The 17,966-nt window shown below is 46.3% G+C and overlaps 1 protein-coding gene across 41 annotated transcripts in view; it reads left to right on the top strand.

Annotated features, from left to right (window-relative positions):
- Positions 1-17,966, top strand: part of MICAL3 (microtubule associated monooxygenase, calponin and LIM domain containing 3) — a 232,860-nt gene that overhangs the window by 7,071 nt on the left and 207,823 nt on the right. For 35 of the 41 annotated variants that reach the window (XR_011378883.1, XM_008250137.4, XM_008250132.4 and 32 more), the window contains exon 1: positions 12,819-13,024. The exons of 1 other annotated variant lie outside the window; for it this stretch is intronic. The gene's annotated coding sequence lies outside the window, so the exon portion shown is untranslated. Of the gene's footprint in view, positions 1-9,212; positions 9,349-10,759; positions 10,781-12,818; positions 13,351-17,966 lie in introns of those variants that run through there. 5 more of the 41 variants (XM_008250134.4, XM_051837048.2, XM_070049078.1 and 2 more) reach the window with 5 other exon arrangements.

Consider the following 17,966-nt stretch of genomic DNA (forward strand, 5'->3'; position numbering starts at 1 on the left):
TTAAAAATTTGCCTAATGAAGATGCATAAATGATGGAGCTTTTGCTTTTAAAGTGGGAAAGAGGGAAGGGGGAAGGTGGGGACAGAAATAAAACCAACAACTTGGCAAACCTGTGCTCTTTCCTGCAGGCTCTAGTATTTTCAGATCAAATGGCCTAGTGTATATTTCCTGGGTTCTCCTTAACTTTGGTTTACTTTGAGATAAGCCTGTAGGGTCTCTCTGCCTCATCTTCATCCTTCTGAGGGAGATGAAGACCTCTTACTTTATTCCTTCCCCAAAGTCATGTAAGGTGGAAGATTTTGCTGTATGCATATTTATGCACATCCTATGCTCCTTTTCCTAAGGGCCTCTGAATTTTCTGGTAGGCCTTCTACAAACAGGACACAGGAAATGTTCCAGTTTAAAAAAAATGATACTAGAGAGGGAGAGAGGTATGAAGGAAATACCAATAAACAAATTCTGAGAGAGAGAGAGGGAGGGAGAGAGACATTGTACCTAGATCAACTCAGAAGCAATAATCTTTTGACTAAACAAAGTCAGCTACTTTGTTTGACTTACTATGCAGTTACATTTCAGTTAGAGAAGCAACATTAATATTTATTTATCTTTTTTTTATTTGAGAGGTAGAGTTACAGACAGTGAGTAGAGAGGCAGAGAAAAAGGTCTTCTGTCTGCTGGTTCACTCCCCAAATGGCCAGAGCTGTGCTGATCTGAAACCAAGAGCCAGGAGCTTCCTCTGGGTCTCTCACACGGGTGCAGGTGCCAAGGACTTGGGCCAACTTCCACTGCTTTCCCAGGCCATAGCAGAGAGCTGGATGGGAAGAAGAGCAGCCAGGACTAGAACTAGCGCCCAATATGGGAGTCCAGCGCCACAGGTGGAGGATTAACCTGCTGCGCCACAGCGCCAGCCCCACAGCATTAATATTCGTTAAGCACATCCTGTAGGCCAGGTGCTTTCACATCCGTCATCGCCATCAACAACATCATCAACCCTCAACAACTCTATGATGAAGGCTTTACTATTCTCATTTTTCTGATTGAGAGAGAGTTACTGCATCTCAGAGATGTTAATGTGACCACAGCTTTAAGCAGAAAGTAGGGAAGATGGAATTTGAGCTCATCTTTTTTTCCACCACAAACCTACGCTCTCATCATGTCTCCATGTCAGACTGATTTATTCTGAGGGTAGCTCTCGTTAGCTAGTGACTCTAGGAAGTTCCTTAACTCACTGAAGCTCAATTACCTTACATTAAATAGGAATAATAATGGCACAGAATAAGGTTTTTAAGAGGCTTAGGAATTAAACCTGGGGCCAACATTGTGGCATAGTGGGTAAAGCCACTGTCTGCAATACTTACTTCCCATATGGGCACCCAAGTCCTGACTGTTTGAGTCCCAGCTGCTTCACTTCAGATCCAGCTCCCTGTTAATGTGCTTGGAAAAACAGCAGAAGATGACCCAAGTGCTTGGGTCCCTGTACCCAAGTGGGAAGCCCAAAAGACACTCCTAGCTCCTGACTTTGGACAGGCCCAGCTTCAGCCATTGTGGCCATTTGGGGATTGAACCAGCGGATGGAAGACCTCTCTCTGTCTCTCCCTCTCTCAGTCTGTAACTCTGCTTTTCAAATAAATAAATAAAAATTTAAAAAAGAACTTATACCTATGGGGTATTTTTGGTTGCAAACAACAGAAATAGACTCTAGAACTAACACTGGGGAAGGAGGGGGAGAGGAAGTTTATTGGAAGATATGATATGAAATAGTCCCTGATCATATAGGAGCCCAGAAGACCTAAAAGACCATTAAATCTGAATGAGATGTGGACGTTTTTCTCAATGCTTTTTCTTTTTCTTTCTTCTTCTTCTTCTTCTTTTTTTTTTTTTTTTTTTTTTTGAGAGGGGCATGGTCTTGTTCTTTTGAAATTGTACTTATTTTTTGTCATTACAAAAGTCTGTTCTCTAGGCCGGCGCCGCGGCTCACTAGGCTAATCCTCCGCCTAGCGGCGCCGGCACACCGGGTTCTAGTCCCGGTCGGGGCGCCGGATTCTGTCCCGGTTGCCCCTCTTCCAGGCCAGCCCTCTGCTGTGGCCAGGGAGTGCAGTGGAGGATGGCCCAGGTGCTTGGGCCCTGCACCCCATGGGAGACCAGGAAAAGCACCTGGCTCCTGGCTCCTGCCATCGGATCAGCGCGGTGCGCCGGCCGCAGCGCGCCGGCCGCGGCGGCCATTGGAGGGTGAACCAACGGCAAAGGAAGACCTTTCTCTCTGTCTCTCTCTCTCACTGTCCACTCTGCCTGTCAAAAAAAAAAAAAAACAAAAGTCTGTTCTCCATCATCACTGAATGAAAAGACACAAGCAAACAAAAAGAAGATATTTTCCAAACATCCAAATTTACACCTATCTCTTTGTTTATCTGAATGTTAACATGTCAGTACTCAACCTGCCAAATTCACTTTCTTTTTGTTTAATTCAAGAAATACTTATTGGTAAGATGCTATGGGATAGAATGGCAGATGTCCTAAACAGCACTCTGGCCTCAGAATCAGCCCTTAAGGCATTCTGATCTGGATGAAGAGCCCCTGAGAGTATTTTAGGCATGGAAAGCCAAGACACTCTGGCAAAAAAAAAAAAAAAAAAACAAAAAAAAAAAACACAACAACAACAACAAAAAACAACTAAATGAAAGATCTCTGTGAGTGAGATCCCAATGGAAAGTATGGGCCATCAGAGAAGGAGTTACCTTTCTCTGAAGGGAGGAGAGAACTTCCACTTTGACTATGGCCTTGTATAAATAAGATCGGAGTTGGCAAACTCAAAAGGCTTCCATAGCCTTAGCAACTCATGACAAGAGCCTAGGGTGATTACTGATGCCATAAACAAGAGTATCAATTTGTTAAGTCAACAACAGGAGTCACTGTGCACTTACTCCCCATGTAGGATCTCTGTCCTTAATGTGTTGTACAATGTGAATTAATGCTATAACTAGTACTCAAACAGTACTTTATACTTTGTGTTTCTGCGTGGGTGCAAACTGTTGAAATCTTTACTTAGTATATACTAAATTGATCTTCTGTATATAAAGATAATTGAAAATGAATCTTGATTTGAATGGGATGGGAGAGGGAGTGGGAGATGAGAGGGTTGTGGGTGGGAGGGAAGTTATGGGGGGAAAAGCCACTGTAATCCATAAAAGCTGTACTTTGAAAATTTATATTTATTAAATAAAAGTTTTTTAAAAAGATGCTATGGGAAATACAAAGATGACTTAGGCACAGATCCTGCCTTTAAGGAGCTAACAGTCTATTAGGAGAGATGGAACACACGTAGGATACCAGAGCTATGTTTCCATAGGACATATAGAGAAGTTTGGAGTAGGAAGAGGTAAAGTGAAGCTGAGAGTCTATTGAATTATGGAGGAGAGGAAGAGAGATGTGAAAGCCTGCTGAGGGAGAATTAACAGGACTCACCTGGGAGACTGGATGAGGGGGATTGCAAAAAAGAAGCAGGTGACTTGGAGTTGTAGCATGGATGATGTTATGAACTGAAAGAGCAATGAAGGGACAAGTTTGTGAAAAGAAATAAAAATCCCACAGAAAATTCTGTGCACAAAGTGCCTGGGACGTACTAGGCACAGTCAGTAAGAAATGGCTAATTACCCAGATTAGGACTGGAAGTACCTTAAAATAGCTCATGGCTTCCTCCCCACCTCTGCCTCTGCCCTCAAATTTCCCCAAAATTTACTCTGTTGAAATGTCATCATCTTTAGCATTTATTGAATTAAGGCCTGTCTCCAGGCATGCCTCCCTTGCAAATTCACTTTCTAACCTCCCACCCACCTTGCCTCTTGGACATCTCCTGGATGTCCCCAGCTAAGTGGTAGAGGCTCTGCTTGCTCTCTGCAGGTGGCAACTAGGACAAGAGAAAAGGGGGCTAAGGTGAGCATTGGGCACTCAATACTTGGGCCCCTGCCACCCACTTGGGAGACCTTGGTTGAGTTCTGGACTCCTGGCTTCAGCCTAACCTGGCCCCAGATGATTGTGGGCATTTATGAAGTGAACCAGCAGATGGAAGACCTCTCGGTCTTTCGAATAATAAATAAAGAAAATTTAAAGAAAAAGGAGGCTCATTTCTCATAAGACCTTTCACCATCTCTGCATGCTAAATCCTACCTCCCTTTGGAAAGGCCACTCAAACACTCCTTCCTCTTTGATGCTTTCCCTGACCTCTTAGATGGGGAGAGGCTCCTTCTCGGTCCAGTGCAGTGCTTCCCACCTTGCCCAGTCTTTCCAGCCACCTCTCACTTCCCTGATGAACTGTCAGTTCCCTGAGGTCAGAGCCCATGTATAACTGTCCCCAGTACGGCTGTGAGCACCCAGGCAAGTGCCTTGTCCACCAAAGATGTCCAAAGATGAGTGACTAAGAGAATCAGAGGCTTATATCAAATGGAGTTCACACGACCTCTAATGGGGGTGAAGATTAAGATGCTAGGCACTGTGTAGAAGAAGGGTTGGTATCTTTTTCCTCTCTGTCAAAGGCTGGTCCAACTGGATGTGTCTTAATTCTGAGAATGTCCTTAGGTGTGCCAGCAGTTTCGGAAGTTCCATTCTGAGGCTTCATCAGGGCCTCGTTTGTTACTGTTCCACTTCTGAAATGTTATCACATACTTTCTCTCCCCCTTTCCCTCCCTGCCCTCCTGTTCTTCACTTTCTTTCCTCTCTGTTCTTTTCTCTTTTGTAGTTGAAACAGAGCTGTGTAAAATGTGTCATATTCAAATCCAGTTTAGTTAAGCCAAACTTGACCTTGGCTTTTGTGTAATTTTGAAGTTAATTGTTTGAGCAATGGAGGGCGAAGGTAGCATTAGAAAGACTGACAGTTTCTTCACCTCCTCAGTCAAGAGGGTGAGTTTACTTGTTTTAGTTGGCAGATATATAGCATCCTATCTGATACAGGGCACAGAGAAGCTAAGGTCTGGGTTTAGCAATGACAGAGAGTGAGTTTTATTTTTTATTTTTTTAAGAATTATTTGTTCATTTGAAAAACAGATTTTACGGGGGTGGAGGTGGTGCAAGACAGAGAGAAAGAGCTTCTATCTGCTGGTTCACTCCCCAAATGATCACAACAGCCGGAGATAAGCTGGTCCAAAGCTTATGTAGGCACAGGGGCCCAAGGACTTGGGCCATCTTCTGCTGCCTTCCCAGGCACATTGGCATGGAGCTGGATCAGAAGTGGAGCAGGGGCCAGCACTGTGGCATAGAAGGTTATGCCTCTGCCTGCAGTGCTGTCATCCCATATGGGCACTGGTTCGAGTCCTGACTGCTGTACTTCCAATGTAGCTCCCTGCTAATGTGCTTGGAGAAGCAGAAGATGACCCAAGTGCTTGGGCCCCTGCATCCATGTGGGAGACCCAGAAGAAGCTTCTGGCTCCTGGCTTTGGCCTGGCTCAGTTCTGACTGTTGTGGCCATTTGGGGAGTGGACCAGTGGATGGAAGATCTCTCTCTCTCTCTCTCTTTCATTCTCTCTCTCTCTGTGTCCCTGTTTCTCTCTCTATGTATCTCCTTCTCTAAATTTAAAAAATTAAAAATAAATAAATATAAATAAAAACTCTCTCCTTTGGGGCCAGGGGTTGTGGTGTAGCAGGTAAAGCTACTGCCTGCAATGCTAACATCCTAAATGAGTGCCAGTTCCAGTCCTGCTGCTCCATTTCCTCCTTTTTTTTTTTTTTTAAAAAAAGATTTATTTATTTAGTTGAAAGGCAGAGATACAGAGAGAAGGGAAGAGACAGAGAGAGAGAGAGAGAGAGAGAGAGATCTATCTTCCATGTGCTGGTTCACTCCCCAAATAGCCACAACAGCTGGTGCTGGGCCAGGCTGAAACCAGGAGCCAGGAGTTCTTCAGGTCTCCCACGTGGGTACAGGGGCCCAGGCACTTAGGCCATCCTATGCTGTCATCCCAGGCGCATTAGCAGAGCAGCCGGGACTCGAACTGGAGCCCATATGGGATACAGGCACTGCAGGCCAGAGCTTTAAGCTGCTGAGCTGGCACAGAGAGAGTTTTTAAAGATACAGCTACATATCAAGATTTAAGTTCAGAAAGGTCCTTTTGGCAAAATTTTTGTTTCCTGGAGACTTTCAGGAACTCTATTGAGTTAGTTTAGAGATTAGTCTTCCAAAGTAGGGCTCTAGGAATCTCTGTTTCAATGAGGATTACAATTTGGTGATTCTAGGTTTTATGTGGCAGTGGCTTTGCTGGCTAGAGATTTCTTCCATATACTGCCATCTTGGTTGTGCCTGCTTTTATTACATAGAATTTCTACCTACTATGAAACACATGAATGCCAATGAGTTAGCAGAAAACACCTTTCAGTTTTTCTTCATGAATTGTGATAATCTGTTTTAAAAGTAGATTTGTAATTTTTTCAAGTTGCATTTTAATTTCTTTTCTCCTGGGAGGTTGAAAACTTGCAAATCAGTCATAACTAGTTGGAAATAAAAAATTTCATCCTTTCTCTCTCCCTCTCCCTCTCCCTCTCTCTCTCTCTCTCTCTTTCTCTCTTTCTCTCTTTCTCTCTTTCTCTCATGCTCACTATGAGATGTTGGTCAAGGCATAAATCCCAGAATCTAGGAAGACATTTTCCAGCCATGGCTGCCCTAATGCATGGATCACCTGAGCTCTCCCCCGGAAGACAGGCCTGTTTTCAAACTGGTCGGTCAGTATAGAGGACAGGCAGGGCCCTGACTTTGATGCAGCTTAGGAATCAAACTGCTTCCAAACTACCCCATTCTTCCTTCTTCACTCTCTTATCCTACACCTAGATAGGTTATCTATTCTGTCTAATGCATCCTATAGCCTGTAGGCTATATATGGCTTGAGATTTCCCTAGAGGTACTTAAAGCTGGACACCCCTGGGGAGCATGATCAATTGAACTGTTGGCAATAATGGGTGTCAAGTTTGGGATGCTTGAAAGGGGTGGATTGAGTTCCTTTTGGGCAACAGAATCCATTTATAGCAAATGTTTCCATCAACATTCTTTGCTTTGCTAACTATAGAAAGCTGGCCCAAAGCAGTTGAGGAGGAGAGAGAGGGAGAGGGAGAGGGAGAGGGAAAGAGAGAGAGAGAGAACTACTGTCTGACATAACTGGTTTCCTATGGGGTTTGACTTAGGACTCACAGATGTGACCAAACCCAGCTTTGGCTCTCCGCATGACTCAACTCACTCCAGTGGCTCCACTCACAGTCAGTCTCTACCTTTGTGGCTCAAGATGACTGCATGCACCTCCTAGAGCTACTTGCACCTTCTTCAGGTCCAGAAAGGGGATATGGTAAACCCCAATCACATTACACTGGGAACAGGGGCAGGGTAAATTCTTCGATGTACTGTAATAATTAAAATGATGAGATAAGTTTGTCATCTGTTAAATGGGCAAGAATTACAAAAGAAGAGAAATGCCATGGTTTGGCGAAGATTCAGATAAATAGTTCCAGTGTACACTGCTGGTGAGAATCTAAATTGGTGAGAACCTCCTGAAAGACAATTTGGCAATCTATGTGAGACATTTTTAAAATGTGCATGCACTTTGACTAAGCAATTTGGTTTCTGGAAATGTTAGGAAATAGTCATAAAAATATATAAACATTTCCTGCATGAATAATCCTTGAAGTTGCATAGAAAAATGAAAAACTGGGAAAATAAACTTAATAACTAAATTCAACTCTTGGTTAAATAACAAGGTATAGTCATATAGTGCATTCATTTAAAATTGTTTTAGAATAACATTTAGTAGAATCGGAAAATTCCTAGGCTATTGAATAGAGAAGTACTGTAGATTGCCGAGCATTTTGTAAGAAGATTGCCAGACATTGGAAGAAGATACACATAGGGGCAAATGTTTGGCACAGATGTTATGACACCACTTGGGAAGCCTGTATCCCATAGCAGAGTGCCTGGGTTTAGTCCTGGCTCTGCTTCCAATTCCAACTTCCTGCTAGGCTGCACCCTGGGAGACAGTGGTGATGGCTCAAGTAATTGGGAAGCCTGGATCAATTTCTGGGCTTCTGGCTTCATCCTGGCCTAGCCCTGGCCATTGTGGCCATTTGGAGAGTGAACCAGCAGAGGGAAGATCTCTCTCTCTCTCTCTCTCTCTTTGCATGTGCACCTTTCAAATAAATAAGCAGATACAATTTTAAAAAGAAGATATACACAAAACAGAGAATGTACACATGTACACAGGAAAGATTACAAGAAAACATACATCACCATAGTAACATTGCTATACTGTTAAGGATAATGGGTGGGGCTGGCGCTATGGTGTAGCCAGTAATGCCGCTGCCTGCAGTGCCGGCATCCCATATGGACGCTGGTTCGCATCCTGGCTGCTCCATTTCCCATCCATCTCTCTGCTATGGCCTGGGAAAGCGGTAGAGGATGGCCCAAGTCCTTGGGCCTCTGCACCCACGTGGAGACCTGGAAGAAGCTCCTGGCTCCTGGCTTCAGATTGGCGCAGCTCTGGCTGTTGGGGCCAATTGGGGAGTGAACCAGAGGATGGAAGATTGCTGCTCTCTCTCTTTCTGCCTCTCCTTCTCTCTCTGTGTGTGTAACTCTGACTTTCAAATAAATAAATAACTCTTTAAAAAAAAGGGTTATGGGTAATTTGTTTTGTACTTTACTTTACTTAAGCAATTTTTAATATTTATTCTAGAGTCAGAGAGAGGGGAGTGGGGAGAGAGGGCTCCCATCTGCTGGTTCACTCTCCAAATGCCTGAAATGGCTAGGACCTGGCTGAACCAAAGCCAGGAACCAGAACTCAATCTAGGTCTCCCACATGGGTGCTAGGGACTCAATCACTTGAACCAGTACCTGCCTCCTAGGGTCTGCATTAGCAGGAAGCTGGAGGCAGAAGCTGCAGCCAAGAACCAAACACAGGCAGTCTGAGACACTGGTATCTTAATTTCTGGGACAAACACCTTCCACTAAACAATGTTTCATATGATGAACATGTGTTACTCTTAAAATCGGAATTTTTTAAAGCTAAGAATACACTAAAGTCTTTTAATGGCCAAATTATCCATTAACATTAGATTGTTCTCCCTATTGTTTGATTTGCATCCAGTTATTTCTGGGTACCCTCCACCTTTCCACCTACCTCCCTTATGTACATTGCCATCTCCCCCACCCCAACACTTTTCTGGAACTCAGTCCAGTGTATTTTCTCCCCTAGGGTATGGTGCATTCCAGCAGAAGCTTGTGCCTTTAGCAGGGGATGGAATCCAGTTGAACACCTTCAGAGGCGCTCCAGGCTGATTCAGTCCTTACCAAAGTGGGTCTGACGTTCATCATCTCCATCGGTTCAGCAAGTACATGCTTCGTGTGTGATCCATCAGGATAACCCCACATAACCTATCCGTTCTTTGCTTGTAGTAGATGCTCAATAGATGTTTGAATGCATAAATAGAGCACTGAGATAAGCAGAGACATTTTAGAGCTCTCTGGGGATAAGAAAAGATAGAAGAGCTGTAAGAGTGAATAGGAACCGGATTGACCAGGGCTGACCCAGGCAAACAGCAACACAGAAGTTCTGCCTTCAGGATCCCCTTGTCAGGTGTCTTAATCAGTACTACAAGTCTGCTGCTCCCACACAGTTCTGTCGGCATGCGAGGATGCAGCAGTTTGAAGGAAGGAATTGTTAGCCTAGCCCCCATTTTGAGGGCTGTATTACAGCTGTCAGTGGAGCAGGATATTTTTCTAGACAGCAAGTTGGGAAATTCCCTGAACTGGTTGGCAGCACCACCAGCAGGGGGTGGGAAAGGATGGGAAGTTTTAGTTGCCCTTTGCTGTTGAATTTGCCAGATGTGTCAAAGACATAATAATCTTACCAGCAGATGAGAAACAAGCCAGTTAAAAGAAATCCATGGTGCTTCTCACTCTTCATAAAAATCTTCCATGACTGCTCTTCTGTCAACTGTCAGCACTTAGTAAAAACTCTATTTATTTACTTACTTGAAAGGCAGAGAAACAGAGATCTCCCATCTACTGGTTCAATCTCCTAAATGCCCCCCAACAATTGAGGCTGGTCCAGGCTGAAGCCAGGAGGTAGGAATTCAATTTAGGTCTCCCACAGGCGTACCATGGACCCAACCACTTGAGTCACCACCTGCTGCCTCCTAGGGTGTGAATTAGCAGGAAGCTAGCATCGGAAGCAGGCAGTCCAATACAAGATGCAGGCATTGCAAGTGACATATTTTTTAAAATTTCTTTATTTGTTTGTTCATTCTTCAAATGCCTGCAACAGCCAGGGCTGGGCCAGACTAAAGCCAGGAGCCAGAACTCAAAAGTCTCCCATGTGGGTGGCAGGGACCCAACTACTTGAGTCATTGATTAGCAGGAATCTGGAATTAGAGTTGAGCCAGGACTGGACCCCTGCAGGGGTTTAACCTCTGCACCAAATTCCAGTCCCTACTGCAAGAACTTTTTTGTGTCCTACTCCCTGAATTCCTAGTTATAGGTTTTGCTATTTTGTATTTGTTTCTTTGTTGCTTATAATTATTCTCTGGTTGTTACATGTGAAAGGTTGTGTTTACTCAGGGAGCAGGGACTACAGTGGAAAGAACACACACCTTGGAAAGTCAGGCTTGGTTATTTACCTCCAACGTTTTTATCTTTGACAGTTAATCACCCTCTGAGCCGTAGTCCCCTTTCTCATCTGGAAATGAACTACTGCTAACCATCCTCACGATTGTTCTGAGGCTGAATGGCATGACAGCTATAGAAGTAAATGTAAAACACGATGTAAGTGTATGGCATTACCTTTTGTATGGAATGTAGAAGACTCCTAAGAAATACGAGATAGTATGCAGTGTGGGCCTATGAGGGAGTCTGTTTTGTCACAGTACTGGTGGGAATAATAATGGCAGCTCATAGAGTTGATGTGAGGGTAAAATGGAATAATCCATGCAAAGCACTTCCCAGCAGTATCCAGCATGGAGAAAGCACGTGGGAAATGTGAGCTGCTGTTTGCTAGTGACAGAGGGGAAGATGTGAACAGGAAATGCATATTTGAGCAGAGAGCATAGGAAGTCAGGGCTATGGGAGGAGCACAATGTAGTAACACGAGCTCTATAAGTAGCAGTGTCTGTAATCAGTCTGGGAAGCCTTCACCAAGTAATTGGGCTTTCTGGAACCCTTTGGATTATGGCTAGAAGCTGACTTGTTGGGACTGAGGCTATTGGAAAGAATATCCCAAACACCTGATACAACTTGGAAGCAGTTGGGTGGGGGTGAGGTGACCGGAGGATGGGAGGTTGAAAAGTTCTGAAATAAAGAAGGTGATGTTGACTGAAGTCTGGTGACCAAAATGTAGGCGCATACCTGTCCAGGATAAAGGAGGGAAGTAAAGCGTAAAGCAGACTAGGACCCCCCCCCCCGCCGAACATGTGGGAGGTCTTCAATTTGACGTGTAGGGTGTGACTGACAGCACAGCTGGCCTTGTAGTTGAATGGGGGTGTTTCAGACTTCAGAGAGGGACAAGCAACCCTAATGCAGCTGACCAGGTGAACAGGGAATACATTATTAATTGAAGTTTTGTCTGATTGTGAGGATGAAGGGGCAAGGAAGAGAAAGCATAGACATTACTAGTTACTGGAGTTGGGCGGTCCCCACAAGTAAGAAGATAGCTCTTCTTTAAGAGATGAGGGATTCAGAAAAAAAACACTGAATTTGCCTTTACAAAAGGTGACATTGTACTGTCCCTATGAGGGATTTGGTGTTAGAACATCTACCTAATTTCAACCAAAGTTCTTTTTTTTAATATTTATTTTATTTGAAAGATAGAATTACAAGGGAGAAGTAGAGACTGAGGGGGAGAGAGAGAGAGAGAGAGAGAGAGTGAGTCTTCTGCTCGCTGGTTCACTCCCCAAATGGTTGCAATGGCTAGAGCTGAGCTGATCCGAAGCCATTAGTTAGGAACTTCTTCCAGATCTCCCATGTGGGTGCAGGGGCCCAAGCACTTGGGCCATCTTCTACTGCTTTCCCAGACCATAACAGAGAGCTGGATTGGAAGTGGAGCAACCGGGATTTGAACTGGAGCCCATATGGGATATCGCTGCTGCAGCCACAGCACTGGCCTCCTCAACCAAACTTCTTTCATGATGGTGGATCATGCCCCAAATTGTAGATATTGCTTACCGCATTCAAAAGATGATAGAACCACAGAAACATGAGAAGGGTCGCATCCTCCTTGAGCATCAGATGCAGGAACTGAGGCTGAGGGTTGAAGCCAGCCATTCGAGATTCTACAGGCGTATCTGGTTCAATTCTCTTTATGTTTTTAGTTCCCTCCTACAAAGACTTAAGAGTTCCCTAACTTCCTCGTTTGCTATCTGGAAAGGATCAAGATGAAAATTGCAATTTTATTTCGTCGCGGTCCCTGAGCGCAGCCAAGTCCCCTTTAAATCCGTCCACTCTTCTCGCCATCTGGCAGGCTTTGATCGGCCCACCGTGTTTCTCCATTGGCCATTTTGTGTTGCTTCTCTCCCCCTTCCAGAATTCTCAACCAATCAGCTCTTCGCTCTAATGATCCCCGTGGGCCTTGAGGAATGTACCACATGTATCGTGCGGGGGTTGGAAGAGAGAAAGGGAGTGGCAACGGCGCTTTGCTTTACCGTTTGTCTGTAACCCTTGAGTTCCCGGCAAAAGCTGAGTCTGTGGATAGCGTCGAGGTCCCTGAGCACGGAAGCAGCTGCCGGCCCCAGAGGCCACAGAGAGCGCGCGCCCCCCAGGCTGAGGTCCCGTGGTCGGGCCTGGAGGGCCGCAGCCTCCGCCCTCCCATGTGCCCGCCCAGCCTCCGCCGGCGGCGCCGCTGCTCCTGTTGCGGCCGCTGCCAACGCCGCTGCTGCTAGAGTCGGACTCCAGGAGTGGGACTGAGAGGCTGCGGGACTGCGGAGCTGCGGGTCCCGAGTCCCGGAGCGGCACTAGGCGGCCTGGGCCGGGCGCGGGCACTCCGGCGCCGGGGCCACACGGCAGCATGAGGCGGAGGTGAGAACGCGATTTTGTGTCCTCGACCGGCCCCAACCGCCCCGGGGAGCCGCATCTCACTCGCGTTCCGAGCTCGGGGTTTCCGGGCCCCCCAGGCCGGTCGGATAGCTTGCTTTGGTGCCGGGCCTGCCGCGGCCGGACCTGTGGCTGAAGACCTCCCTCCTGGCAGCCGGAGGGCTCCGGACCCGCTGTGGGCATTTGGCGCCTCCTTCTGGCGGCCGCTTCCAACCTTTTACTGCCTGAGGGTGACGCCACCGGGAAGCCCCCACTGGCGCTGCCCGGCCCTGCCCTGCCCCTGTCCTTGACCTCCGCGAGGTGGACGTCAGGTCAGGTTCGGCCAGGAGGGTCCCGGGCGAAGCCGAGCGAGTGGGAGGGAGAGTGGCCGAGACTTGATGTGCTGCTGGGTGCCGGAGCAGCTCTAAGGGACTTCCCAGAGTCTAGGGGTCTGGGGTCTTGGAGGCCTCGGGATGGGGCTGCGCGCTTCTCTCCCGGAGCATGGCTTCCAGGGGGTAGACACGCCTTCTGACGTCCTTGCCTGGACCTGTGGCCTGCGTCCGGAGTGTGGGGTGCCGGGGTCGTTCTGGCAGGTGGCCACCGGCGTACCCCGAAATGCTGCTTAGACGTTTTCTGTGGTAGCGTTCTGAGGAGATGGCAGCTACTTCCCCGATGCCTTACAGAGTGAGCCGCTGTTGGAGGTCTCTGTGGCACAGTGGAAATCCCTCGTTTTAAAATCACCTTGAGGAGCCCTGCACAGACCCAGGGCTTGCCGGGTGTAAGCAGAAAGCCAGCCGTGGTGTCTGTCTTGGCGGTGCGTGTTTCTGGCGTCTCAGCCTGGCATCGTGGTAAATGGCGGTCACATCCCCCAGCTCATAGTTGTGTGTGGAGGATCAGAGGAGGGGAAGCCCCTCACCCCAGGCTGCTGGGCTCCATCCCATTAGGACATGCACCTACCTTAGATCTTGGCGGGTTTTTCTCCAGGGTCTGAATACAGAGAAAGTATTAACAGGACTACAAACCACATTTATGTTCTTTTAATGTTAGTGTTTAACACAGATGTTAATTATGGTTGACATGGAATGAGTTAAGGAGAGGAAGGGAGGTGAATTGTGGACAGTGTTTTTGTTCGTAAAGCTTATTAATTGTCTTTTTTTTCCTTAAGTGAGATGTGGATGGAGAGGATGGCATTTAAGTATCAGGGCACCAATGTGTATTTGGTTCTGCCTGACAGTTTGCTGCAAAGACAGTCATTTTGGATTGATGGCCTGTACCCCAGGGGTGAGAATGCCTTAAGTTTTATGGTGCAAAAGTCTTACTAAAGCGGCACCTTCTTCTTACCTGGCCACACAGACGCTGCTTCATTGTTCCTTGTTGTGGTTGCCTTCTGTGAGCGATCACTGAAGGACCTGTAACAGTATTACAAACTGTCAGAGGCAGATTCAGAAATTTGGCCCAAATCCTTTGAGGCCTACATACAGTAGGCTTTTAGACTGCAGGTTGTAAAAGTTTTTCAGCTCTTTTGTTGGTATTAAGTAGCATGAGTTAATGTTGGAATTACAGGGAAGCCATGCCTTGGGCATTCCTCTTAGAAAGGATCTTTCAGATTCAGTGACCTGTTTCCTCAGCCAGGCATCCGTTTTGCGTTTACAACTCTAACGTTTGAAATATCTAAAACTTGTCTGCCAGACTGTGATTTCTTTTCTCCTCTGACCTGGGGTGGTGTTTCTAGGTGTGGGAGAGGCTTTGGAGGTAGTGTGTGAAGAGTACTTAGCATGGTGCTTGGCACATAGTAGATGTTCAATAACGTTAAGTAACTTTTTCCTTTCCTCCTTGGGCTTGGGAGATCTGGGCATGATGAAACTAGATGCAGTTTTGATTGCACATTCCCTTCACCAGTTAGGAAAAGTCACTCCCCTCCTCCCACTCCAACCTCAGCTCTCCTGACATTTTAGTGGTAGATTAGAAATGAAACCCACCCTTCTGGACTTAGAAGTAAAATCAAACAAGGAAAAAGCGAGCTCTCCTTCCTGGCTCATATGTTGCATTTTTCAAGAACAGACGGTGCATGCCCTAGAGGTCTTACATCACTCAGTGCAGGAGAGTAAATGGTCTGAATTGACCCTTTCTTGGATCTGTGGAGCAGTTGAACAAGTGAGTCTTTTGGTTGTTGTTGATTTGACGTGTCCAAGTGGAACCAGAAGCATTACCTAATTTCTCCTGGCACTGGCATCGGAGAAGTGGCCCAGTGGTGGAGGCCTGACTGGCAGGCAGGGGTACCGTTGTAGCTTTCGAAGGCCTTGCCTCTGATTTAGGCTCTGCGAGGTGTAGCTGTGTACCTCCTCCTGCTTGAAGCAGGTTCCATGTGAACAGATGAAAAGGCTGTGAGACCTGATGTTTTACCAAGAACCATCATTGGTTTATGCAGAACGTGAGTCTGGATGTGGCATTTTAATAATAATTGTGCTCTGGGGTTACTTACTGCTTTTTCTTCGAAGAAGTGAAAGCTTTTTCTTTAAAATCACATGTTATTTCCTTAATTCTTGTCTCTGAGGTTATCAGAATTTGATACCTATATGGTTCTCATTTTATACGTGAAGAAATGATGGTGATGTGTTTTGCTTCATGCTGCAAGTGAGTTGGTTTCTGAGCTGGATTGAATTTTCCTTCGCATATTTATCATTGCTGCCTTTGGAGGAAAGAAAAACTCCATACCTGTTTTTGCAAGCTGAAGGGTTTGGTGAGATCACAGGGCAAGAGAGTGACAGTAAGTGCCAGCCATGACTAAAAGCAAGCCTGGGGCTTAAAAGGGCCTTCTGATTCCAGAGTGTGCTCTTGGACAATAGTGGTGTCCGAGGAGCAGATCTCAGAGTCCCTGACACCTGTTGCTGCTGCCCTCACAGGTTTCAAGCCCCTCCAAGGGCTGTACCTGGATTGGGGTCTTCCTCCTCACTATGGTAGAGTTTTCACTCTGTGGACTCTTCCTTTGCCAGAAGCATTCTTCTAGCCAGGTGGAAGGAGGGTCATTGCTTTAGAAAAAATAATCAGAGCTAAAAAAAAATTTATATTTGGAAGGTATGAAGTGTTTAATAAAACCAGATGGGAAGATTAGAGACAGAATGGAAGGGGTTTGTGGACAGAGGAAAATTAGTGATATTCTAACCCAGAGGCCCAGGGTTTTTTGTTTTTGTTTTGTTTTGTTTTTTAACGTAAGCTGCTAGTCGAAATTGTAAAACAGGAGGCGCAGCATTTTTGTTAAAATCTGTGCAGTAAATAAGGCTCTCGGTTTCTACTTTAGATGGCAAAGTTGAAAATCCGATTCCATTTTGGTCATTAGCTTCCACAAATAGAATACATACTGGGAACGGTCTGGCTAGTGTTTGGAAATTTACCTAAACTCCTGTGGACTTCCCCTTCTTTCCAGCCATCCTTTTGTCATCTTTGGTTCCAGTTTTCCGAATTCAACTCTAATCCTGAGGGACTGGGTGAAGGTGGTGGTGACGCCAGATACTGGAGTGCCAGGGATAAACCAGTAGACAGAACACCATCCCTGCCCTGGGGGCTTGGCAGTGTGTGCCTTGCTGTTCCTGGACAGGCATTATCCATCTTCAGATGTAAAGGTGCTGTAACCAGGCAGCTAACTCTGCAGTTCAGTCGCTTGTTGTCACTGGCAAGTTGGAGTTTCACAGAGGAGAGAAGATTGCCACAGCTTAACAAAGAAAGTGGTGATCACCAGCTTGAAGAAGGGAAAAGGAGTAGATTGTGACTTTTACCTTGGCGAGAGGTTGGGGGAGCTGGAGAGGGCAGGAGCTTCTGTAATGAGTAAGTTCCTTGGCCCAAGCAGCTGAGTATTTGTGTCTGTGAAGCACTGTGGGGATGAACGCAGGTGTTGTGTGAGTGACACCCAGCAGAGTAGTCTTTGTGCTTTCAGCAGGTCTGCAGGTGTATACCCAGTGAAGGTTCTGGTGTGGGGGAGGAGGGAGAAGGACAGCACAATCGAGAGGCTAACTGGTAGCTTTCATTGACTTTTCCTTACTGTCTCAAAAATAAATATATAAAGGCAAAGTGAAACTTTTGTCAGGTATCAGCCTGAACCTCTTTCCTGCCCCTGCCTCTTTTCCATTGCCGATTTCATCATAGAGGAGGCTTGAGGCCAGTAGGCCTTCTTCATGTCAGCATTGGAAGATTGGGAAGAGAGGAGGAGAGGAGTGGAATGATCCAGAGAGAATATATAGGTTCTCACTCCTAGCACCTGGAGCCCCCTGAGCTCTTTACCCTCTATGTTCGCAGCCTACAACAGGTTGCCTCACTAAGGTCTCCCTGACATTCCTCCCTGTTTTCCCACATCTCCTGTCTCCCTGCCCCAAGGCTGCCTTGTGTGATGGAGCATCGCAGGATTTGTGAATGGGAAAGGAAAAGAGGCAGGGAAAGCAGCATCCTGATGCTAAGGACAATAGTAGAGATAGTACAGCAGACACCTCGAGACAGTTGACTGTATCTTAACTCACAACAACCTCAGAGGAGGGGTGTATTATGATCCCTGTTTTACATGTGAGGAGGCCAAGATACAGACAGCTGGAGAAAGTGGTGATGTCAGAATTCAAACTTTCATTTGGTTCTGGACTTGAGCTCTCATGGGCCAGTTAGCAGCAGCTCATTTGGGTAGACCCCTGTACGGTCATCTCCATCCTCCAGTCACCTCTTCCTCTCTTCAGATTTAAGGCCCCACCTTCACATTTCTCCTCCCAACTCTTGAGTTGCTTCTCTGAAATGGTCCAGGAGAGATGCATTCAGGTTACTGGCATATTCCAGTAATCTGGAGAGTGTTGAGTCCAGCCCTGCTCCAAGAAAAGGGGAGGAACCCCTATCCTTGTTTCTCTGTACCTCCTTGCCAGGCGTGGTGTCTGATTCCCAAGGACTAGTGCTCCAGCAGATCTGTCATTGCCCC

The sequence above is a fragment of the Oryctolagus cuniculus genome, chromosome 9 (assembly GCF_964237555.1).
Source record: "Oryctolagus cuniculus chromosome 9, mOryCun1.1, whole genome shotgun sequence".
NCBI lineage: Eukaryota > Metazoa > Chordata > Mammalia > Lagomorpha > Leporidae > Oryctolagus > Oryctolagus cuniculus.